At 53.2% G+C, this 25851-nt stretch overlaps 1 pseudogene; it reads right to left on the bottom strand.

The window, feature by feature from the left end:
* Window positions 1-1667: 1667 nt before the first annotated feature.
* On the bottom strand, window positions 1668-19794 carry LOC142483229 (signal transducer and activator of transcription 3.1-like; annotated as a pseudogene).
* Between the last annotated feature and the right edge of the window lie 6057 nt (window positions 19795-25851).

The following is a 25851-nucleotide window of genomic DNA, read 5'->3' as shown; positions in this document are numbered from 1 at the left end:
CCAGCCCCCATCAACACCATCAGCACCACACATCGCCACCTTTGCACCTCCCCCATTGGCACACCCACATCCGCACCCCCACATCAGCACCAAACCCTCCCAAATCAGCACACCGATACAATCACCATCAGTACAGCCACAGCAGCACTACCACCGCACATGGGCCGCGTGGACCACTCCCCACCCAAATGCCACACCCACACCACAAACATCCCGGGCAACGCCGGGGCTCTCAGCTAGTAATATATATTATCTGTAACTGTTACATACGCCTATAACATATATTATCTGTAACTGTTACATACGCCTATAATATATATTACCTGTCACTGTTACATACGCCTATAACATATATTATCTGTAACTGTTACATACGCCTATAATATATATTATCTGTAACTGTTACATACGCCTATAATATATATTATCTGTAACTGTTACATACGCCTATAACATATATTATCTGTAACTTACATACGCCTATAATATATTATCTGTAACTTACATACGCCTATAATATATATTATCTGTAACTGTTACATACGCCTATAACATATATTATCTGTAACTGTTACATACGCCTATAACATATATTATCTGTAACTGTTACATACGCCTATAACATATATTATCTGTAACTGTTACATACGCCTATAATATATATTATCTGTAACTGTTACATACGCCTATAATATATATTATCTGTAACTGTTACATACGCCTATAACATATATTATCTGTAACTGTTACATACGCCTATAATATATATTATCTGTAACTGTTACATACGCCTATAACATATATTATCTGTAACTGTTACATACGCCTATAACATATATTATCTGTAACTGTTACATACGCCTATAATATATATTATCTGTAACTGTTACATACGCCTATAATATATATTATCTGTAACTGTTACATACGCCTATAACATATATTATCTGTAACTGTTACATACGCCTATAATATATATTATCTGTAACTGTTACATACGCCTATAACATATATTATCTGTAACTGTTACATACGCCCATAATATATATTATCTGTAACGGTTACATACGCCTATAACATATATTATCTGTAACTGTTACATACGCCTATAACATATATTATCTGTAACTGTTACATACGCCTATAATATATATTATCTGTAACTGTTACATACGCCTATAATATATATTATCTGTAACTGTTACATACGCCTATAATATATATTATCTGTAACTGTTACATACGCCTATAACATATATTATCTGTAACTGTTACATACGCCTATAATATATATTATCTGTAACTGTTACATACGCCTATAACATATTATCTGTAACTGTTACATACGCCTATAACATATATTATCTCTAACTGTTACATACGCCTATAATATATATTATCTGTAACTGTTACATACGCCTATAATATATATTATCTGTACCTGTTACATACGCCTATAATATATATTATCTGTAACTGTTACACACGCCCATAATATATATTATCTGTAACTGTTACATACGCCTATAATATATATTATCTGTAACTGTTACATACGCCTATAATATATATTATCTTTAACTGTGCGTCGAAATGAGATGAGACGCCTGAGGAAGAGATTCTCTCACCCCCCCCCCCCCCCCCGGTAGCGTGAAGTTATTCTGGCTACATGCGTACCATAGTTACTTGGCGTTTATGACGCCTGTGTTGGTGTCTTGCCACATTTGGAAGACAAGTGGCGCAACCCGGTATCTTGAACAAACACGCTTGCGTACTCGAGGAACCAACCGTATCCCCCCCCCCCATAACCACGACGCTTCCTCAGGGGGTGATCCAGAGCAATGGTGAGAAAACCCAAAAGGGACGGAAGATACTCACGGGGTCACACAGATAAACTTGGTCTTCAGGTAAGGGACGGTACCTGAAAATAGAAAACGGTCACCGTTGTATTAATCGGGCAAAACGCACCATGTGGCCCCAGCCGGGAAACAGAAGTGATCCCCGATAGTTTGTCCTATTGTGAAAACCCGGTTTGGACGCCAAACTGTTGAAGGCGGCTTTATGCCACGTTACACCTCCGGTGAGACCGGTTCCACGTGTGCCAGCGCTAGGGCGGGAGACCGTTGGTACGGAGACTACGTGGGTTGGGATGAGAGACAGGTGATAAAGTGCCTCGAGTCCCATTGGGAGAAAAGCACTATATGAAGTAAAGCTATGATTATTAGGCATTAAAGTTGGCCCTAAGGTACTCAACACAGCCATATGTGGGACTAAACCTTTCAGTCCTTTCTACCTACAGTAAACGGTGTCGCTCTCCTAGGGCACGTGAGGCTGCACGCTTTCTTATACCATGCAACGCGTCGGGGCCTGACCACCATTCCCCGAGTCCCTGTGCTGTACCAGAAACGCGTCGGGGCCTGACCACCATTCCCCGAGTCCCTGTGCTGTACCAGAAACGCGTCGGGGCCTGACCACCATTCCCCGAGTTCCTGTGCTGTACCAGCTACGCGTCGGGGCCTGACCACCATTCCCCGCGTCCCAGTCCTGTACTAGTAACGCGTCGGGGCTTGACCATTCCGAGACCCTGTACTGTACCAGCAATGCGCCGGGGCCTGACCACCGTTCCCCAAGTCCCTGTAGTGTACTAGAAATGCGTCGGGCCTGACCACCATTCCCGATTCCCTGTGCTGTACCAGCAATGCGTCGGGGCCTGACCACCGTTCCCCAAGTCCCTGTAGTGTACTAGAAACGCGTCGGGCCTGACCACCATTCCCCAAGTCCCTGTAGTGTACTAGAAACGCGTCGGGCCTGACCACCATTCCCCGATTCCCTGTGCTGTACCAGAAACGCGTCGGGGCCTGACCACCATTCCCTGAGTCCCTGTGCTGTACCCAGCAATGCGCCATGGCCTGACCACCGTTCCCCGAGTCCCTGTACTGTACCAGCAACGCGCCCCGGTCCTGTACCGGGTTACCCAGCTGCTGCAGAGGTCTCCGCTCTGCGTTCACCGGCGCCAACATGGAAAATCAACGACTACCTGGGTCCGTCGGCTCGGGGTGCTCTTGGCTTTCGGGGCGACAGTACTTCCCGAACGCATCCTCTTTGGGAATGTCGGGGTACAGGATAAACCAAGGGGGACACCAGGATGTTGGTGGCGTCCATGATTTTGTAGCCCATGATGATCTCGGCGAACGACATGCTGTTGAGTTGCTGCTTGGTGTACGGCTCCACCGACTGGATCTGGGTTTTACCTGCGGGGGGGGGGGGAAACCAAACACGGCACACGGGGGGGTCAGCCCGTATCCTCACGCCCAACACGGCAAGTCGGGGGGGGGAGGTAGGGGAGGGCGCGCGGCGGCACCAGTCAGTGGGGATCGGTGCGGCAGAGGCAGTCAGGGGGGGGCGGGAGAGATGATGGCGCGGCGGAGGCAGTCGGGAAGGAAGGGGGGGGGGCGCGGAGGCGGGAGGGGGGCAGTACCGCTGATGTCTTTCTCCACCCAGGTGAACGTGATGCCCCCTTCCTTGCTGCTCTCGCTGAAGCGGAGCAGGAAGGTGCCGGGCGGCTTGGTGCTCAGGATCGCCCGCTCCCGTTCCTTGCTGATGAACCCCAAGAGATATACCTGGGAAGATGAGGCAGGGGGGGACACAGTGAGGGGGGCGGAGGGGGCTTGAAGGCGAGAGATTATCCCCCCTTTCTTCCAGTGGGAGCATGGTAAAGCACAGCGGTGCCGCCCCTGTTATCCGTCTACAAACATTAAGCACCCCCCATCTCCATGGTCTCCCTTCCCCATGTAACCCCCAAACCCAGGGATCTTTGGGGTTCACTGGGGCATATAAGAATTTTCTTTTTAGTGGGACTTTTGAATTGAGAGGGGGGGGGGGAATAACACTTTTCAATCAAGTGTTTACTCAACCCAGGCCCCCCCCCCCTTATCCATTACAGGACAGGAGGGAGGGGGGCTTTGCCACCGCAAACTCCTGTTCAAGGGTCAACCATGTACGTATTGATATCTATATATATTATATATAGTGTGTTACAGCACTGATATATGGGACATAATAATTAATTATAATAAAACAGAACGGGGATAAGCGCTTCAGACATCAAACATTAGGAAAAGGATTCCTTGCCCCGAAGAGCTGACGCTCTAAGTTTATTTATAAGAATGTGTTGCCAGGAAGTAATGCACGGAGAGTTGCCGCTCGTTGTCACGCACGTCCCGGGCGCAGAGTTATGATGACAGATACACGGTTACATTAAAAGGACAGAGGGCGGTTATACAGTCACCCAACTGACATGGAGGAGGTGAAAAGTTGGGTAGAAGAGATAAAGTGCGGGCGAGTTTCGGGATGAAATAGGGAAGCTTTAACTTCAAACGGCTCACGCCCCTTTGGCTATGTACACACACACACACACACACACACACACCACACACACACCACACACACACCACACACACACCACACACACACCACACACACACCACACACACACCACACACACACCACACACACACCACACACACACCACACACACACACACACAGTTAATCCAAAATATTTCTGTATTCAAAAAATAGACACACGTAAGCCGACGTTTCGGTCCCACATGGAGACCTTCTTCAGGGCCGTTTCTCCGTGTGGGACCGAAACGTCGGCTTACGTGTGTCTATGTTTTGAATACAGAAATATTTTGGATGAACCCTGTGCAGTTTGCTGTCTCTTTACTGGTCCTTGGATTGGTTCGTATGCTGTGCGTTACTCTATGGGACTAGCATCTGCCTCTTGCATCATTTTAGTGTGCTGACTGACCTCCTGTGGAATATAATATAATATATATATTTTTAACCTGTGTATTTCAGTGATAAGACTATTTGTCAGCCCTCCGAGTGCCAGGTAAATTGTGCTTTCTGGTCGGCTCTTTATAAAGCGATTCGGGCGCCAGCGTTGGTCAAACAGGTAAAAAACGCCAGCCGCCGATGAGCCTGAATTCAGCGGACTCGCAAATAAGGAAAACACCCGTCTCAGATTACCATTGGATAAAACGGTTACTGACCGGGGGCGGGCGGGGGGGGGGATATAATAATAGGTCAGGTCGCATGACGTAGATAACACAGACACGCCCGTCGGTTCTCACCCTTCATTCCACAGCGCCAGGATGTACTTCTTCACCAGGTCGATGATGTTATCTAGCCAGACCCAGAAGGAAAACCCTTTGCCCGCCATGTTCTCCTGTGGGAAGAACAGACAGCGGTTACGCCGAAAGCAGCAACGCAAGCGCGAAATAACCCTCAACGGGTCACGCACACACGCTACGTAAGTGAGAGATCGCCCGCAGAACAGAATATATATTCCCACTCCCGGCACCAAACTATTTCACACAAACACTTTTACACACGTTTCATTTCTTTTGTATTAACACTAATACGTCCATTATGCAACAAGTCCTCGAACTCTCTCTCTGATAAGTGCACGGTCTGTGTAGGGTTGAATCGTCGTCTTGTTTTGAGGGCAGAGATCGGCTTCTTTCCCAACCATAAGTCGCTGCTTCCTCTTCTTGTATTGTATTGTACGTCTTTATTTATATAGCGCCATTAATGTACATCACCGCAGTAATACATATCATATAAATAACAGATAATATAAATAGCAGGTCATGGGAATAAGTGCTTCAGACATAAACGTAACATTAAGGAAGAGGAGTCCCTGCCCCGAGGAGCTTACAGTCTAATTGGTAGGTAGGGAGAACGTACAGAGACAGTAGGAGGGAGTTCTGGTAAGTGCGTCTGCAGGGGGCCAAGCTTTATGTATCATGTGTTCAGATTGTTCACAGTGCTATTCATACGCTTCTTTAAGCAAGTGTGTCTTAAGGTGGGTCTTAAAGGTGGATAGAGAGGGTGCTAGTCGGGTACTGAGGGGAAGGGCGTTCCAGAGGTGTGGGGCAGTCAGTGAGAAAGGTTTAAGGCGGGAGAGGGCTTTAGATGCAAAGGGGGTAGAGAGAAGACATCCTTGAGCAGAACGCAAGAGTCGGGACGGTGCATAGCGAGAGATTAGGGCTTCTTCAGCAGAACTTCCTCCCTGTATCACAGTTATACTCTTACATCTTAAGTTATATGTTTGCGGAGGTGGGATATCCTTAAAACCTGACCGGTTTGGGGGGAGGCGGAAGGGGTAACCTTGTTTAAGGACTACTTATCAAAATCGAAAAGAAAAAAAAAATGTTCAAAAAGTGAAAAAAGTATATTAAAATGAAAATGGCGGAAAGGAGATTTACTTTGCAAAACTTGGCCCATGTGATCTGGCAGCCGGAATAATTCACGCCGGGACCTGGGGAGGACAAAGGGAGGCGCGGTTATTGAGGCTCCAGCGCCTTCTTACTGGAGGTAAGCACGTTACGGCGAGAATCGCAGCGGCACAAGCCCTCCGGCGCGCGGCAATGATGGAGAACCCTTGTGAGCATGTTGACCTGCCTTACCCCCATAACAAAAATCGCACAGCATACTGTGCTTCCAGTGCAGCAAAGGATTCTGGGAAGGAGAACCATGCTAAAGTGGGTTAGAAGCCAAAAAGTGACAGTGGTTTTCAACCGGGGTTTCTAGGAGCCCGTGGGTTCCGCAGACATCATTAAAGGTTACCCTGCAATCGTCAGGTCATTTGAAAATGGTACCAAATCCAGAAGGATTTACAATGCATCTGATCTCAGGCGCGCTATTAGAGAGGGTTGGGGTACCTTACAATGCATCTGATCTCAGACGCGCTATTAGAGAGGGTTGGGGTTCCTTACAATGCATCTGATCTCAGGCGCGCTATTAGAGAGGGTTGGGGTACCTTACAATGCATCTGATCTCAGACGCGCTATTAGAGAGGGTTGGGGTTCCTTACAATGCATCTGATCTCAGACGCGCTATTAGAGAGGGTTGGGGTTCCTTACAATGCATCTGATCTCAGACGCGCTATTAGAGAGGGTCGGGGTTCCTTACAATGCATCTGATATCAGACGCGCTATTAGAGAGGGTCGGGGTTCCTTACAATGCATCTGATCTCAGACGCGCTATTAGAGAGGGTCGGGGTTCCTTACAATGCATCTGATCTCAGACGCGCTATTAGAGAGGGTCGGGGTTCCTTACAATGCATCTGATCTCAGACGCGCTATTAGAGAGGGTCGGGGTTCCTTACAATGCATCTGATATCAGACGCGCTATTAGAGAGGGTCGGGGTTCCTTACAATGCATCTGATCTCAGACGCGCTATTAGAGAGGGTCGGGGTTCCTTACAATGTATCTGATCTCAGACGCGCTATTAGAGAGGTTCGGGGTTCCTTACAATGCATCTGATATCAGACGCGCTATTAGAGAGGGTCGGGGTTCCTTACAATGCATCTGATATCAGACGCGCTATTAGAGAGGGTTGGGGTACCTTACAATGCATCTGATCTCAGACGCGCTATTAGAGAGGGTTGGGGTACCTTACAATGCATCTGATCTCAGACGCGCTATTAGAGAGGGTCGGGGTTCCTTACAAGGCATCTGATCTCAGGCGCGCTATTAGAGAGGGTTGGGGTACCTTACAATGCATCTGATCTGAGACGCGCTATTAGAGAGGGTTGGGGTACCTTACAATGCATCTGATCTGAGACGCGCTATTAGAGAGGGTTGGGGTTCCTTACAATGCATCTGATCTCAGACGCGCTATTAGAGAGGGTCGGGGTTCCTTACAATGCATCTGATCTGAGACGCGCTATTAGAGAGGGTTGGGGTTCCTTACAATGCATCTGATCTGAGACGCGCTATTAGAGAGGGTTGGGGTTCCTTACAATGCATCTGATCTCAGACGCGCTATTAGAGAGGGTCGGGGTTCCTTACAATGCATCTGATCTCAGACGCGCTATTAGAGAGGGTTGGGGTTCCTTACAATGCATCTGATCTCAGACGCGCTATTAGAGAGGGTCGGGGTTCCTTACAATGCATCTGATATCAGACGCGCTATTAGAGAGGTTTGGGGTTCCTCACAATACCACATAGGGTTCCTTCACCCAAAAAAATGGAAACCACTGCACTGAATGCTCATTTGCATGTCCTTACCCAGAACCCTCTGCTGCTGTGGTATGCAGAGCGGTTTGTGGACTCATCCCAGACGTGTGAATGTGCTCATAAAATGTTCTTCATCATTGCTCTACTAAACATGCAAACCTTTCGCACGCTATAGCGTCTCTTTCGCACGCTATAGCGTCTCTTTCGCACGCTATAGCGTCTCTTTCGCACGCTATGGCCTTTCTTTCGCACATTTACCCCTTCTTTAGGTCGGCAAAGAAGTTTGCTTCAACCCAGAAGTTTGCGACAAGTCCGCTCCGCGCCACAAAGTAAACGGCAACGGCGGATTTAATTTCAACTACTTACGTGGTTGAAATTCTATCAATCTTTGGGCAAAACCGGTTAACCCTCGCGCAGGGTTTGGCAAACTTTGCTCGGAACTGAGGCCGCGGGGGGGCGGGGGAGGAGTTTCGCGCCTCTCTGCTTTCTTACGCGCTGAACGTGAAAGGAGCGCGCTCGCGTCGCGCTGCCTGCAGAGACACCTACCCAGAAGCTTCTCCGCCAGGGTGGTCAGCTGTTCGATGCTGAGGCCACGTTTCGTGGTGGATGAAAACTGCCAGCTTAGGACCTCGGCCACCTGGTCCCACGTGCCGATGGGGGGCTTGGTGAAGAAGTTGACGTTCTGGGGGGGGAGGGAAGACCAGGGATGAGACGTGTGAAAGCCATGGGCCAGATTGGCCTGTATCACACATGCTGTCGTCATTAGGGGTTAGCTGTGGATCTTTCCAAGGACCAACTGGTACTTCACGTTTTCAGGGTCCTTTAGATATACCTAGTACGTCAAACTAGCCCCCCTTAGCAAATGGTCATTTATTGAGGGGGTGATAAGGAGGTGAAGGCTCAGGCTGATCGAGATAGTAGTAGATCAGCCTCCATCTGTGTCTTGCATCCGGGGTGTGATCGCCTGGGGCCAAGGTTCTAGATCGCCTGGGGCCAAGGTTCTAGATCGCCCGGGCCAAGGTTCTAGATCGCCTGGGGCCAAGGTTCCAGGGCCCCTTTTACCCTTTATCTGGCAGAGGAGGTCTACAGGTGTGTGTTTAACTCGAGCAGAGGGAGGGGTGGGGGGTGGGTGCTGGACGACCCCTGACCCAGACTGTGGGCACCTTACCTTCGGGTTATTGGTTAGCATGTTGTACCAGAGGATGGAGGCCCAGGCGTTCGGCATCTGGCAGATGTTGGAGATCACCACGACGGGCAGGGAGTGGGTCTGAAAAACGCACGTTGACGGGAGAGAAGCAGAGACGTTAACCGACCCCCACTCAGAAAGCGGCGATCACCTCCGGCCGCTGCCTGTACGTCACCGTGTGTTCAACAAGAGTTTGCACAGGCAAGGCCCCCCCCCCCAGCTTCTTATCTTTGTTGTCTCTCTGATAAGGACGGGGTTGGGATAAGGGGGAAAGCAAAGACTAACACCCCCTTCAGATTCCCCCTAACAAATACAATTTGTAATCCATTCCCAGAGAAACAAAACTAAGTCAAAATGATTGCTTTTGGCACGGTTACATTTTGTTTAAGGAAGCCAAAATGGAAGACGGTTCCGTTCTTCACAAAACGCCCGTCTTTGTGTCGTCTCCATCGGATTGCACCTTCAGGGCAAGTGTACCGGGTTAGTGTGAACGTAGTGTAATAGTGAAGTATCTCTCGGGAAAGTGGGAAAACTAGGCGTTAAAAAGGGGGAACGGGGGTCATGGAAAATGTGAGGCTGTGCTTCACTGAATGGGGGGTGGATATAGAGAACAGCCGCCCCGCAGAGGCAGCGACTACAGAAAATGAAGGCACAAGAGTTTGAGGTCTGGGTTTCCAGGAAGCGAGACGTTATCGCCGTCATTCTCAGCGCGCATCGTATCTCATATCGCAGCGCCAGTCAGTGTATTTGCTTAATCAGGTAGAGAGGAAGGTGGCAGGAGGGGGGGGGGGGGGGGGCACACACAGAGGAGAAGGAGAAGGAGCCGGGGGGGGGGGGGGGCACACACAGGAGAGAAGGAGCCGGGGGGCGCCACACACAGGAGAGGAGGAGAAGGAGCGGGGGGCGCACACACAGAGGAGAGGAGGAGAAGGAGCTGGGGGGGGGGCACACACAGGAGAGAAGGAGCCGGGGGGCGCCACACACAGGAGAGGAGGAGAAGGAGCCGGGGGGGGGGGCACACACAGGAGAGGAGGAGAAGGAGCCGGGGGGCGCCACACACAGGAGAGGAGGAGAAGGAGCCGGGGGGGGGGGGGGGGGCACACACAGGAGAGGAGGAGAAGGAGCCGGGGGGCGCCACACACAGGAGAGGAGGAGAAGGAGCCGGGGGGGGGGGGCACACACAGGAGAGGAGGAGAAGGAGCCGGGGGGCGCCACACACAGGAGAGAAGGAGCGGGGGGCGCCACACACAGGAGAGGAGAAGGAGCGGGGGGCGCCACACACAGAGGAGGAGCCGGGGGGCGCCACACACACAGGAGAGGAGCGATACATTACATACCTCTAGGTCGATCTTCAGGCCTTGGTGATAGACCTCGGTCTCGAACGTGATGAGGTGAAGCTCCTCTGTGACGATAAGCGAGGCCTGAGAGGGGGAGATATATAAATCATTGGTTTGGGGGGGTGCTAAGCCGTCTCTATCTTCCGTCAGTTTGTAGGGTAACGTTACACAGTGTCACGCTCGGACGTTTGTAGGGTAACGTTACACAGTGCCACGCTCGGACGTTTGTAGGGTAACGTTACACAGTGTCACGCTCGGACGTTTGTAGGGTAACGTTACACAGTACCACGCTCGGACGTTTGTAGGGTAACGTTACACAGTGTCACGCTCGGACGTTTGTAGGGTAACGTTACACAGTGTCACGCTCAGACGTTTGTAGGGTAACGTTACACAGTATCACGCTCGGACGTTTGTAGGGTAACGTTACACAGTATCACGCTCAGCGGTTTGTAGGGTAACATTACACAGTATCACGTTCGGACGTTTGTAGGGTAACGTTACACAGTGTCACGCTCGGACGTTTGTAGGGTAACGTTACACAGTATCACGCTCGGACGTTTGTAGGGTAACATTACACAGTGTCACGCTCGGACGTTTGTAGGGTAACATTACACAGTATCACGCTCAGCGGTTTGTAGGGTAACGTTACACAGTGTCACGCTCGGACGTTTGTAGGGTAACGTTACACAGTGTCACGCTCGGACGTTTGTAGGGTAACGTTACACAGTATCACGCTCAGCGGTTTGTAGGGTAACGTTACACAGTATCACGCTCGGACGTTTGTAGGGTAACATTACACAGTATCACGCTCAGCGGTTTGTAGGGTAACGTTACACAGTATCACGTTCGGACGTTTGTAGGGTAACGTTACACAGTGTCACGCTCGGACGTTTGTAGGGTAACGTTACACAGTATCACGCTCGGACGTTTGTAGGGTAACGTTACACAGTGTCACGCTCAGCGGTTTGTAGGGTAACGTTACACAGTATCACGCTCGGACGTTTGTAGGGTAACATTACACAGTGTCACGCTCGGACGTTTGTAGGGTAACATTACACAGTATCACGCTCAGCGGTTTGTAGGGTAACGTTACACAGTGTCACGCTCGGACGTTTGTAGGGTAACGTTACACAGTGTCACGCTCGGACGTTTGTAGGGTAACGTTACACAGTATCACGCTCAGCGGTTTGTAGGGTAACGTTACACAGTATCACGCTCGGACGTTTGTAGGGTAACATTACACAGTATCACGCTCAGTGGTTTGTAGGGTAACGTTACACAGTATCACGTTCGGACGTTTGTAGGGTAACGTTACACAGTGTCACGCTCGGACGTTTGTAGGGTAACGTTACACAGTATCACGCTCGGACGTTTGTAGGGTAACGTTACACAGTGTCACGCTCAGCGGTTTGTAGGGTAACATTACACAGTATCACGCTCAGACGTTTGTAGGGTAACGTTACACAGTGTCACGCTCAGACGTTTGTAGGGTAACGTTACACAGTATCACGCTCGGACGTTTGTAGGGTAACATTACACAGTGTCACGCTCGGACGTTTGTAGGGTAACGTTACACAGTATCACGCTCGGACGTTTGTAGGGTAACGTTACACAGTATCACGTTCGGACGTTTGTAGGGTAACGTTACACAGTATCACGCTCGGACGTTTGTAGGGTAACATTACACAGTATCACGCTCAGCGGTTTGTAGGGTAACGTTACACAGTATCACGTTCGGACGTTTGTAGGGTAACGTTACACAGTATCACGCTCGGACGTTTGTAGGGTAACGTTACACAGTATCACGCTCGGACGTTTGTAGGGTAACGTTACACAGTGTCACGCTCGGACGTTTGTAGGGTAACGTTACACAGTATCACGCTCGGACGTTTGTAGGGTAACGTTACACAGTGTCACGCTCGGACGTTTGTAGGGTAACATTACACAGTGTCACGCTCGGACGTTTGTAGGGTAACGTTACACAGTGTCACACTCGGATGTTTGTAGGGTAACATTACACAGTGCCACGCTAAGCGGTTTGATGATGAAACTCACATCGCAGTTCGCCCGTCCCCCATTGCCACATCTCTGCTCTCGGAGAGTCTGCACAAGAAAAGAGAACAGAAAAACACACGCAGAGTGAGGCCGCAACTCGCCAACATAAATACATGCATTATACACCTATACCTACCTCACACAGGTGTACACACGCAGAGTGAGGCCGCAACTCGCCAACATAAATACATGCATTATACACCTATACCTACCTCTCACACACAGGTGTACACACGCAGAGTGAGGCCGCAACTCGCCAACATAAATACATGCATTATACACCTATACCTACCTCTCACACACACAGGTGTACACACGCAGAGTGAGGCCGCAACTCACCAACATAAATACATGCATTATACACCTATACCTATCTCACACAGGTGTACACACGCAAAGTGAGGCCGCAACTCGCCAACATAAATACATGCATTATACACCTATACCTACCTCTCACACACAGGTGTACACACGCAGAGTGAGGCCGCAACTCACCAACATAAATACATGCATTATACACCTATACATACCTCACACACAGGTGTACACACGCAGAGTGAGGCCGCAACTCACCAACATAAATACATGCATTATACACCTATACCTACCTCACACAGGTGTACACACGCAAAGTGAGGCCGCAACTCGCCAACATAAATACATGCATTATACACCTATACCTATCTCACACACACAGGTGTACACACGCAGAGTGAGGCCGCAACTCGCCAACATAAATACATGCATTATACATCTATACCTACCTCTCACAAACAGGTGTACACACGCAGAGTGAGGCCGCAACTCGCCAACACAAATACATGCATTATACACCTATACCTATCTCACACACACAGGTGTACACACGCAGAGTGAGGCCGCAACTCACCAACATAAATACATGCATTATACACCTATACCTACCTCTCACACACAGGTGTACACACGCACAGTGAGGCCGCAACTCGCCAACATAAATACATGCATTATACACCTATACCTATCTCACACAGGTGTACACACACGCAGAGTGAGGCCGCAACTCGCCAACATAAATACATGCATTATACACCTATACCTACCTCTCACACACAGGTGTACACACGCAGAGTGAGGCCGCAACTCGCCAACATAAATACATGCATTATACACCTATACCTACCTCTCACACACAGGTGTACACACGCAGAGTGAGGCCGCAACTCGCCAACATAAATACATGCATTATACACCTATATCTACCTCTCACACACAGGTGTACACAAACGCAGAGTGAGGCCGCAACTCACCAACATAAATACATGCATTATACACCTATACCTATCTCACACACAGGTGTACACACACGCAGAGTGAAGCCGCAACTCACCAACATAAATACATGCATTATACACCTAAACCTATCTCACACACACAGGTGTACACACGCACAGTGAGGCCGCAACTCGCCAACATAAATACATGCATTATACACCTATACCTACCTCACACAGGTGTACACACGCAGAGTGAGGCCGCAACTCACCAACACAAATACATGCATTATACATCTATACCTACCTCTCACACACAGGTGTACACACGCACAGTGAGGCCGCAACTCGCCAACATAAATACATGCATTATACATCTATACCTATCTCTCACACAGGTGTACACACGCAGAGTGAGGCCGCAACTCACCAACATAAATACATGCATTATACACCTATACCTACCTCTCACACAGGTGTACACACGCAGAGTGAGGCCGCAATTCGCCAACATAAATACATGCATTATACATCTATACCTACCTCACACAGGTGTACACACGCAGAGTGAGGCCGCAACTCACCAACACAAATACATGCATTATACATCTATACCTACCTCTCACACACAGGTGTACACACGCAGAGTGAGGCCGCAACTCGCCAACATAAATACATGCATTATACATCTATACCTACCTCACACAGGTGTACACACGCAGAGTGAGGCCGCAACTCACCAACACAAATACATGCATTATACATCTATACCTATCTCTCACACACAGGTGTACACACGCACAGTGAGGCCGCAACTCGCCAACATAAATACATGCATTATACACCTATACCTACCTCTCACACACAGGTGTACACACGCAGAGTGAGGCCGCAACTCACCAACATAAATACATGCATTATACATCTATACCTACCTCTCACACACAGGTGTACACACGCAGAGTGAGGCCGCAACTCACCAACACAAATACATGCATTATACATCTATACCTACCTCTCACACACAGGTGTACACACGCAGAGTGAGGCCGCAACTCGCCAACATAAATACATGCATTATACATCTATACCTACCTCTCACACAGGTGTACACACGCACAGTGAGGCCGCAACTCGCGAACATAAATACATGCATTATACACCTATACCTACCTCTCACACAGGTGTACACACGCACAGTGAGGCCGCAACTCGCGAACATAAATACATGCATTATACACCTATACCTACCTCTCACACACAGGTGTACACACACGCACAGTGAGGCCGCAACTCGCCAACATAAATACATGCATTATACACCTATACCTACCTCTCACACAGGTGTACACACGCACAGTGAGGCCGCAACTCGCCAACATAAATACATGCATTATACACCTATACCTACCTCTCACACACAGGTGTACACACGCACAGTGAGGCCGCAACTCGCCAACATAAATACATGCATTATACACCTATACCTATCTCACACAGGTGTACACACGCACAGTGAGGCCGCAACTCGCCAACATAAATACATGCATTATACATCTATACCTACCTCTTACACAGGTGTACACACGCACAGTGAGGCCGCAACTCGCCAACATAAATACATGCATTATACATCTATACCTACCTCTCACACAGGTGTACACACGCAGAGAACAGCACGTTTTTGCCACGTGCCTGGCCTCTGGACTCTATGTGACAGTAACCCTGTGTACTGGATTACAGAGCACCCCTTACTGCAATTTCCTGGGTGCTCTGCGTGTGTGCACCCACATACACATGTTTACATGTACATGTGTATACGTGTGTATGTGCGTGTGCGTATGTACGTGACACTAAAAAAGACGATAAGCGGAGGCGGGGGGGGGGGGGGTTCCTGTTGAGTTTGCACAGGCGGAGACCCCGCTATCTTTAGCGACAGGGTGCAAACGCTCTATTGGACGCTCGTGGGGCCGGAGAAAGAGACCATTCTTCCTCGGGCCCCAAGAAGCCTAATCTTTGCTTTTAGTCGGGTTACATTTCAGGAAGGACAGGGACGCGATGAAGACGAAGATGTGCGTACCAAGTGTTTGAACTCTGCGGACAAGCTGCCATTGTTGGACTCCTCCATGTTCATCACCTTGGTGTTGGTCCCCAGGATGTTGAACTTACGCGAGCTGGAGGAGAAAGGAAAGCGCTCAGGCAAGGAGGTGGGGTGGGCGTGGAGAGACGGAGAGACGGGAGTGAGGAGACGGAGAGACGGGAGTGAGGAGACGGAGAGAGGGGAGTGAGGAGACGGAGAGAGGGGAGTGAGGAGACGGAGAGACGGGAGTGAGGAGACGGAGAGAGGGGAGTGAGGAGACGGAGAGAGGGGAGTGAGGAGACGGAGAGAGGGGAGTGAGGAGACGGAGAGAGGGGAGTGAGGAGACGGAGAGAGGGGAGTGAGGAGACGGAGAGAGGGGAGTGAGGAGACGGAGAGACGGGAGTGAGGAGACGGAGAGAGGGGAGTGAGGAGACGGAGAGAGGGGAGTGAGGAGACGGAGAGACGGGAGTGAGGAGACGGAGACGGAGAGACGGGAGTGAGGAGACGGAGACGGAGAGACGGGAGTGAGGAGACGGAGACGGAGAGACGGGAGTGAGGAGACGGGAGTGAGGAGACGGAGACGGAGAGACGGGAGTGAGGAGACGGAGACGGAGAGACGGGAGTGAGGAGACGGAGACGGAGAGACGGGAGTGAGGAGACGGAGACGGAGAGACGGGAGTGAGGAGACGGAGACGGAGAGACGGGAGTGAGGAGACGGAGACGGAGAGACGGGAGTGAGGAGACGGAGACGGAGAGACGGGAGTGAGGAGACGGAGACGGAGAGACGGGAGTGAGGAGACGGAGACGGAGAGACGGGAGTGAGGAGACGGAGAGACGGGAGTGAGGAGACGGAGAGACGGGAGTGAGGAGACGGAGAGACGGGTGTGAGGAGACGGAGAGACGGGAGTGAGGAGACGGAGAGACGGGAGTGAGGAGACGGAGAGACGGGAGTGAGGAGACGGAGAGACGGGAGTGAGGAGACGGAGAGATGGAAGTGAGGAGACAGAGAGACTGGAGTGAGGAGACAGAGAGACGGGAGTGAGGAGACAGAGACGGAGAGAGGGGGAAGGAGGGAGAGACACACAGAGAGGGAAAGAGAAACACAGAGAGGGAAAGACACAGAGGGGGAAGGAGAGGAGCAAGTGACGAAACGAAAGACGGAGAGGAAAGAAGAAAGCAGGGAAGAGGAAAGGGAAAAAAACAAGAGGGAGTGGTGTGTATGTGTGTGTGTTGTGTGTGTGTGGTGTGTGTGTGGTGTGTGTGTGGTGTCCCTTGTCATTTCTACTTCCAGTTTTTCCTCGGCGGTGACCAGTCTTCGAAACCTTACATTTACCGGCCTCTCCTCAGAATAAACCCAATTCCCCTTCATGCGAGACGCAGAGACACGAGAGATCGGGGTCCCCTGTCACTATTCCTTCTCCCACAAAATCCTTACCCGGGGCTCAGCCCCTCCCGCTGCAGCGGACAAAACCGCGCGCTCTCTCTTACAGAACGTGAGGGCGCGGCTAACCCGGGGGCTGGAGGTTCCCCAGAACCGCGCCATATATAACTCTAGGGCTCTTTAGCCAACAAAAAGTTGGTCACCGCTGGTGTAGTGGCTGTGTAAATCAGCAAAGTGCTTCCCCCCCTCCCTGTCCTCTAGCAGGGATTGCACCTTTTAACCCCCGTTCACATAAGAAGAGACCAGCACCCATAATCGCTCTGCGGCGGTGTGCGCCGTGGATCTAACCAGAAGGGGCTTTAGATAATTAGCGTTCCTGGGAAAACACACAGTGTAACCCCAGGTAACCTTACCCTCGAAGTGCCGCCCCTTCTCCGGAATCCCTAGGGAGCGTAAAAAGGGGGAAGACCGTTAGAACAAGGCAGCCGTGCGCAAACGGCGTATCACACGGGCACGCGCACCGACGCCGCGCCAGTGCCAACCAACGCAAGGCAGCAAGGAGCGAGTATAGCAAGGGCGGCCAAGTCCAGCCCTCAAGGGACACCAGCGGGTCAGGTATTAGGGATCTCTCTGCTTCAGCACAGTGGCTCAGTCGAAGATTGATTGAGCCACCTGTGCTGAAGCAGGACGGGAGTTGGCCCACCCCGGGGGTTACGGTAACAGACAGAACGGACCCGGGAAAAGGTCGCATACGATATTACCGTTCCCAGATCGTTCTGAAACTCCCGCGAATTTGTGCTTCGGCCATTTTGCCGATTTAACACGATACAAAAAAAAACACAGAGAAGGTGACGGACGAGAGGAACCCGCTTGGCTCGCCTGCCCATCTCCTGGCCTACTGTACCACCTCAGACCCCTAAAACCCACGCGGTGAGCCGACTCGAGGTCTGCAACCATGCCCCAACCCCCCCCCCCCGCCCCCATCATCATCTCCCAGCATGCAGAGCTTCCACTGCAGCAGGGGATTCTGGGTAATGACCTGCGTCACTTTGTACTTAGCATAGTCTCGGGTGATCTGCCCTCTTCCTGATCGGTGAGAATAAGGCGCCCCCCACCCCCCACGAATCTGCCACCGTAGAAAATAGCAGCGTCATTAACCCATTAACCGCGTTCCCACCAGCCGGCGGCAGAACACAAATGGACGTGTCATTTTTTTAAATGAAATGCGTCGTTTAACCCTTTGAGTGCCAGGGCCCTGTGCGGCACTCTGAGTTTTCATAACACGTGTCTAGGACATTAGGGCGAGGCCAACATCCATCCGGGGTTTCACCGCGGCGCCGGCCGCTTCACCGCTAAGATCACGCCATATCCTCACCCCTTACACTAAAAACTCAGAATTTTAACCCCCAATACCAACGCCGCCCCCTACTCTAAAAACCTTAACCCGTTAGCCTAATCCCCTACCCCAAAAACCCCCATCAACCCCCTACCTTAAACTTTAACCCTTTAGTCTAATCCCCTACCCTAAAAACATAACGCCTTACCCTAAAACCCCTATCCTTAACCCCCTACCCCAACAGATAAAGCCCCTTAAAATTACTTTCCCTTACTAGGCGGAATGGCCGGCAGTGAAGTGCCCGGCGTAGGGTCCCTCCGCGGCCAAACGTCGGCGGAGACGGACGCAACCAAGTGCCCCCTTCCGCCCGACAGCTCGTTCTGCGTCACTGAGCGCCGACTCCCCAGCAAAAACGAGACCCCCACCGGAGTACTACGTTTTGGGCGCCCCGCCACCCCCCCCAAAGAGTTCATCATAAAAAAGTAACAAGCGTCACGCTTAGCCACACTTTTTAGGTTTTGTTCCGGTCGTTTGAATCAAAATGTACTTACTTGTCGATGCAAACTTTGATCTTCAGCTGGTAATTCAGCTCCGGAAACTTGACCAGCAACCTAGGAGTTAAAAAAAAAACCACACACATCATATACCCCTCGAATTACAGAGCGGAAGCTGCCTACGGGTATGCCGTGACGCGTTCCACCGACTTATGGGAATATCGGCTCGTTCCGTAGACGACATTATTAAAGGGGACACGCTACGTGACCTTACGCCACGACAAGCGGTTCTCGGATTGCTTGACGTGATCACCTGTCATGAGCAGGCGGAAGACCGTGGAAGACCTCCCCCCCCCCCCCCCCCCCCAGTTATCTGAATTAGTGGCGACCCCACGCAACACCTTAGAAGACCCCCGGAGTATATCCCGCAGGTCGCCCACAAGCAGTAGAGTCGATACTCTTCAGATGCGCAGCCGGATCGCTGGACGGGACACAGAGCAGGCGCGAGGAGCACGACCCCAACGCGTTTTCACCGCGGCAAACAACCCACCTGACTTTAGTAGTGAACTGGACCCCAGTCTTGATGACGAGGGGGCGGTCTGGATGCAGGGCATGCACGGCTGTCTCTCCACTACAAAGGCACTGCGGGGAGAGAAAGCAGGCGGCTAGGTTATACCCCGGCTCAGGCGCCACGGACGGCATTGGTCCCTCGTGTACGAAGCCGAAAAAGTGCAAAAGCCGAAAACGTGCAAAATCTGAAAACGTGCAGCTTCCACCTAAAATGACCGTGACTCGTTCCCTTTTCGATGCCCTATAAATGCAGATGACCCTCCTTATTTGGACCCCGTTTCAGAGCTGGTTTTGTATCGTTGTATATTTAAAAAGGACACACACTAAATTAAACTGCAGCCTTGCGCCCCAATACCCTTCCCAGGATATGTACTTGAAGAAATGCACCCCCATTCTCTCCGTCTCACCCCCCCCCCCACACATTTGCTCCTCCCCCCTCCATTCTCTCCTCCACACACCCCCTCCATTCTCTCCTCCACACCCCCCCTCCATTCTCCTCCTCCACACACCCCCCTCCATTCTCTCCTCCACACCCCCCTCCCCATTCTCTCCTCCTCCTCACACCCCTCCCCATTCTCTCCTCCTCCTCACACCCCCCTCCATTCTCTCCTCTTCCTCCACACACCCCCTCCCCATTCTCTCCTCCTCCTCACACCCCCTCCATTCTCTCCTCCACACCCCCCCTCCATTCTCTCCTCCACACACCCCCTCCATTCTCTCCTCCACACACCCCCTCCATTCTCTCCTCCACACACCCCTTCCATTCTCTCCTCCCCTCACACCCTCCCCATTCTCACCTCCCCCACACCCCTCCCATTCTCTCCTCCGCCTCACACCCCCCTCCATTCTCTCCTCCGCCTCACACCCCCTCCATTCTCTCCTCCGCCTCACACCCCCTCCATTCTCTCCTCCGCCTCACACCCCCTCCATTCTCTCCTCCTCCCTCACACCCCCTCCATTCTCTCCTCCGCCTCACACCCCCTCCATTCCTCCTCCCTCACACCCCCCCCATCTCTCCCTCACACCCCCTCCATTCTCTCCTCCGCCTCACACCCCCTCCATTCTCTCCTCCGCCTCACCCCCCTCCATTCCTCCTCCTCACTCACACCCCTCCATCTCCTCCTCCCACAACCCCCCTCCATTCTCTCCTCCGCCTCACACCCCTCCCCATTCTCTCCTCCGCCACACCCCCCCTCCATCTCTCCTCCACACACCCCCTCCATTCTCTCCTCCTCCTCACACCCCCTCCATTCTCTCCTCCGCCTCACACCCTCCCCATTCTCTCCTCCGCCTCACACCCCTCCATTCTCTCCTCCGCCTCACACCCCCTCCATTCTCTCCTCCTCCTCACACCCCCTCCATTCTCTCCTCCGCCTCACACCCCCCCATCTCTCCTCCGCCTCACACCCCCTCCATTCTCTCCTCCCGCCTCACACCCCCCTCCATTCTCTCCTCCTCCTCACACCCCCTCCCCATTCTCTCCTCGCCACACACCCCCTCCATCTCAACCTCGCCTCACAACCCCTCCATTCTCTCCTCGCCTCACACCCCCTCCATTCTCTCCTCTCCTCACACCCCCTCCATCTCTCCTCCTCACACACCCCCTCCATTCTCTCCTCCTCCTCACACCCCCTCCATTCTCTCCTCCGCCTCACACCCCCTCCATTCTCTCCTCTCCTCCTCACACCCCCTCCATTCTCTCCTCCTCCTCACACCCCCTCCATTCTCTCCTCCGCCTCACACCCCCTCCATCTCTCCTCCGCCTCACACCCCTCCATTCTCTCCTCCTCCTCACACCCCCTCCCATTCTCTCCCTCCTCACACCCCCTCAATTCTCTCCTCCTCCTCACACCCCCTCCATTCTCTCCTCCTCCTCACACCCCCCTCCATTCTCTCCTCCGCCTCACACCCCCTCCATTCTCTCCTCCTCCTCACACCCCCTCCATTCTCTCCTCCTCCTCACCCCCCTCCATTCTCTCCTCCTCCTCACACCCCCTCCATTCTCTCCTCCTCCTCACACCCCCTCCATTCTCTCCTCCTCCTCACACCCCTCCATTCTCTCCTCCTCCTCACACCCCTCCATTCTCTCCTCCGCCTCACACCCCCTCCATTCTCTCCTCCGCCTCACACCCCTCCATTCTCTCCTCCGCCTCACACCCCCTCCATTCTCTCCTCCTCCTCACACCCCCTCCATTCTCTCCTCCTCCTCACACCCCCTCCATTCTCTCCTCCTCCTCACACCCCCTCCATTCTCTCCTCCGCCTCACACCCCCTCCATTCTCTCCTCCTCCTCACACCCCCTCCATTCTCTCCTCCTCCTCACAACCCCCTCCATTCTCTCCTCCTCCTCACACCCCCTCCATTCTCTCCTCCTCCTCACACCCCCTCCTCATTCTCTCCTCCGCCTCACACCCCCTCCATTCTCTCCTCGCCTCACACCCCCTCCATTCTCTCCTCCGCCTCACACCCCCTCCATTCTCTCCTCCTCCTCACACCCCCTCCATTCTCTCCTCCTCCTCACACCCCCTCCATTCTCTCCTCCTCCTCACACCCCCTCCATTCTCTCCTCCTCCTCACAACCCCTCCATTCTCTCCTCCGCCTCACACCCCCTCCATTCTCTCCTCCGCCTCACACCCCCTCCATTCTCTCCTCCGCCTCACAACCCCCTCCATTCTCTCCTCCTCCTCACACCCCCCTCCATTCTCTCCTCCTCCTCACACCCCCTCCATTCTCTCCTCCTCCTCACACCCCCTCCATTCTCTCCTCCGCCTCACACCCCCTCCATTCTCTCCTCCTCCTCACACCCCCTCCATTCTCTCCTCCTCCTCACACCCCCTCCATTCTCTCCTCCTCCTCACACCCCCTCCATTCTCTCCTCCTCCTCACACCCCCTCCATTCTCTCCTCCGCCTCACACCCCCTCCATTCTCTCCTCCTCCTCACACCCCCTCCATTCTCTCCTCCGCCTCACACCCCCTCCATTCTCTCCTCCGCCTCACACCCCCTCCATTCTCTCCTCCTCCTCACACCCCCTCCATTCTCTCCTCCTCCACACCCCCTCCATTCTCTCCTCCGCCTCACACCCCCTCCATTCTCTCCTCCTCCTCACACCCCCTCCATTCTCTCCTCCTCCTCACACCCCCCTCCATTCTCTCCTCCTCCTCACACCCCCTCCATTCTCTCCTCCTCCTCACACCCCCTCCATTTCTCCTCCTCCTCTCACACCCCCTCCATTCTCTCCTCCTCCTCACACCCCCCTCCCCATTCTCTCCTCCGCCTCACACCCCTCCATTCTCTCCTCCTCCTCACACCCCCTCCATTCTCTCCTCCGCCTCACACCCCCCTCCATTCTCTCCTCCTCCTCACACCCCCTCCATTCTCTCTCCTCCTCCTCACACCCCCTCCATTCTCTCCTCCGCCTCACACCCCCTCCCATTCTCTCCTCCTCCTCACACCCCCTCCATTCTCTCCTCCTCCTCACACCCCCTCCATTCTCTCCTCCGCCTCACACCCCCTCCATTCTCTCCTCCTCCTCACACCCCCTCCATTCTCTCCTCCGCCTCACACCCCCTCCATTCTCTCCTCCGCCTCACACCCACCTCCATTCTCTCCTCCTCCTCACACCCCCTCCATTCTCTCCTCCGCCTCACACCCCCTCCCCATTCTCTCCTCCTCCTCACACCCCCTCCATTCTCTCCTCCGCCTCACACCCCTCCATTCTCTCCTCCTCCTCACACCCCCTCCATTCTCTCCTCCTCCTCACACCCCCTCCATTCTCTCCGTCCGCCTCACACCCCCTCCATTCTCTCCTCCTCCTCACACCCCCTCCATTCTCTCCTCCTCCTCACACCCCCTCCATTCTCTCCTCCGCCTCACACCCCCTCCCCATTCTCTCCTCCTCCTCACACCCCCTCCATTCTCTCCTCCTCCTCACACCCCCTCCATTCTCCTCCATTCTCCTCCTCCTCCTCACACCCCCTCCCATTCTCTCCTCCTCCTCACACCCCCTCCATTCTCTCCTCCTCCTCACACCCCCTCCATTCTCTCCTCCTCCTCACACCCCCTCCATTCTCTCCTCCTCCTCACACCCCCTCCATTCTCTCCTCCGCCTCACACCCCCTCCATTCTCTCCTCCTCCTCACACCCCCTCCATTCTCTCGTCCGCCTCACACCCCCTCCATTCTCTCCTCCTCCTCACACCCCCTCCATTCTCTCCTCCGCCTCACACCCCCTCCCCATTCTCTCCTCCTCCTCACACCCCCTCCATTCTCTCTCCTCCTCCTCACACCCCCTCCATTCTCTCCTCCTCCTCACACCCCCTCCATTCTCTCCTCCTCCTCACACCCCCTCCATTCTCTCCTCCGCCTCACACCCCCTCCATTCTCTCCTCCTCCTCACAACCCCTCCATTCTCTCCTCCGCCTCACACCCCCTCCCCATTCTCTCCTCCTCCTCACACCCCCTCCATTCTCTCCTCCTCCTCACACCCCTCCATTCTCTCCTCCGCCTCACACCCCCCTCCCCATTCTCTCCTCCTCCTCACACCCCCTCCATTCTCTCCTCCTCCTCACACCCCCTCCATTCTCTCCTCCGCCTCACACCCCCTCCCCATTCTCTCCTCCTCCTCACACCCCCTCCATTCTCTCCTCCTCCTCACACCCCCCTCCATTCTCTCCTCCGCCTCACACCCCCTCCATTCTCTCCTCCGCCTCACACCCCCTCCATTCTCTCCTCCTCCTCACACCCCCTCCATTCTCTCCTCCGCCTCACACCCCCTCCATTCTCTCCTCCGCCTCACACCCACTCCATTCTCTCCTCCTCCTCACACCCCCTCCATTCTCTCCTCCGCCTCACACCCCCTCCCATTCTCTCCTCCTCCTCACACCCCCTCCATTCTCTCCTCCTCCTCACACCCCCTCCATTCTCTCCTCCTCCTCACACCCCCTCCATTCTCTCCTCCTCCTCACACCCCCTCCATTCTCTCCGTCCGCCTCACACCCCCTCCATTCTCTCCTCCTCCTCACACCCCCTCCATTCTCTCCTCCTCCTCACACCCCCTCCATTCTCTCCTCCGCCTCACACCCCCTCCCATTCTCTCCTCCTCCTCACACCCCCTCCCCATTCTCTCCTCCTCCTCACACCCCCTCCATTCTCTCCTCTCCTCCTCACACCCCCCTCCCCATTCTCTCCTCCTCCTCACACCCCCTCCATTCTCTCCTCCTCCTCACACCCCCTCCATTCTCTCCTCCTCCTCACACCCCCTCCATTCTCTCCTCCGCCTCACACCCCCTCCATTCTCTCCTCCTCCTCACACCCCCCTCCATTCTCTCCTCCGCCTCACACCCCCTCCATTCTCTCCTCCTCCTCACACCCCCCTCCATTCTCTCCTCCGCCTCACACCCCCTCCATTCTCTCCTCCGCCTCACACCCCCTCCATTCTCTCCTCCTCCTCACACCCCCTCCCCATTCTCTCCTCCGCCTCACACCCCCTCCATTCTCCTCCTTCCTCCTCACAACCCCCTCCATTCTCTCTCCTCCTCACACCCCCTCCATTCTCTCCTCCTCCTCACACCCCCCTCCATTCTCTCCTCCTCCTCACACCCCCTCCATTCTCTCCTCCTCCTCACACCCCCTCCATTCTCTCCTCCGCCTCACACCCCCTCCATTCTCTCTCCTCCTCACACCCCCTCCATTCTCTCCTCCTCCTCACACCCCCTCCATTCTCTCCTCCGCCTCACACCCCCTCCATTCTCTCCTCCTCCTCACACCCCCTCCATTCTCTCCTCCTCCTCACACCCCCTCCATTCTCTCCTCCTCCTCACACCCCCTCCCATTCTCTCCTCCTCCTCACACCCCCTCCATTCTCTCCTCCTCCCTCTCATTCTCTCCTCCTCCTCACACCCCCTCCCATTCTCTCCTCCTCCTCACACCCCCTCCATTCTCTCCTCCTCCTCACACCCCCTCCATTCTCTCCTCCTCCTCACACCCCCTCCATTCTCTCCTCCTCCTCACACCCCCTCCATTCTCTCCTCCTCCTCACACCCCCTCCATTCTCTCCTCCTCCTCACACCCCCTCCATTCTCTCCTCCGCCTCACACCCCCTCCATTCTCTCCTCCGCCTCACACCCCC

Source organism: Ascaphus truei, unplaced genomic scaffold (genome assembly GCF_040206685.1).
Source record: "Ascaphus truei isolate aAscTru1 unplaced genomic scaffold, aAscTru1.hap1 HAP1_SCAFFOLD_3101, whole genome shotgun sequence".
Classification (NCBI taxonomy): domain Eukaryota; kingdom Metazoa; phylum Chordata; class Amphibia; order Anura; family Ascaphidae; genus Ascaphus; species Ascaphus truei.
Note: the sequence above shows the minus strand (reverse complement) of the source record. Positions and strands in the feature narration are given on the sequence as shown.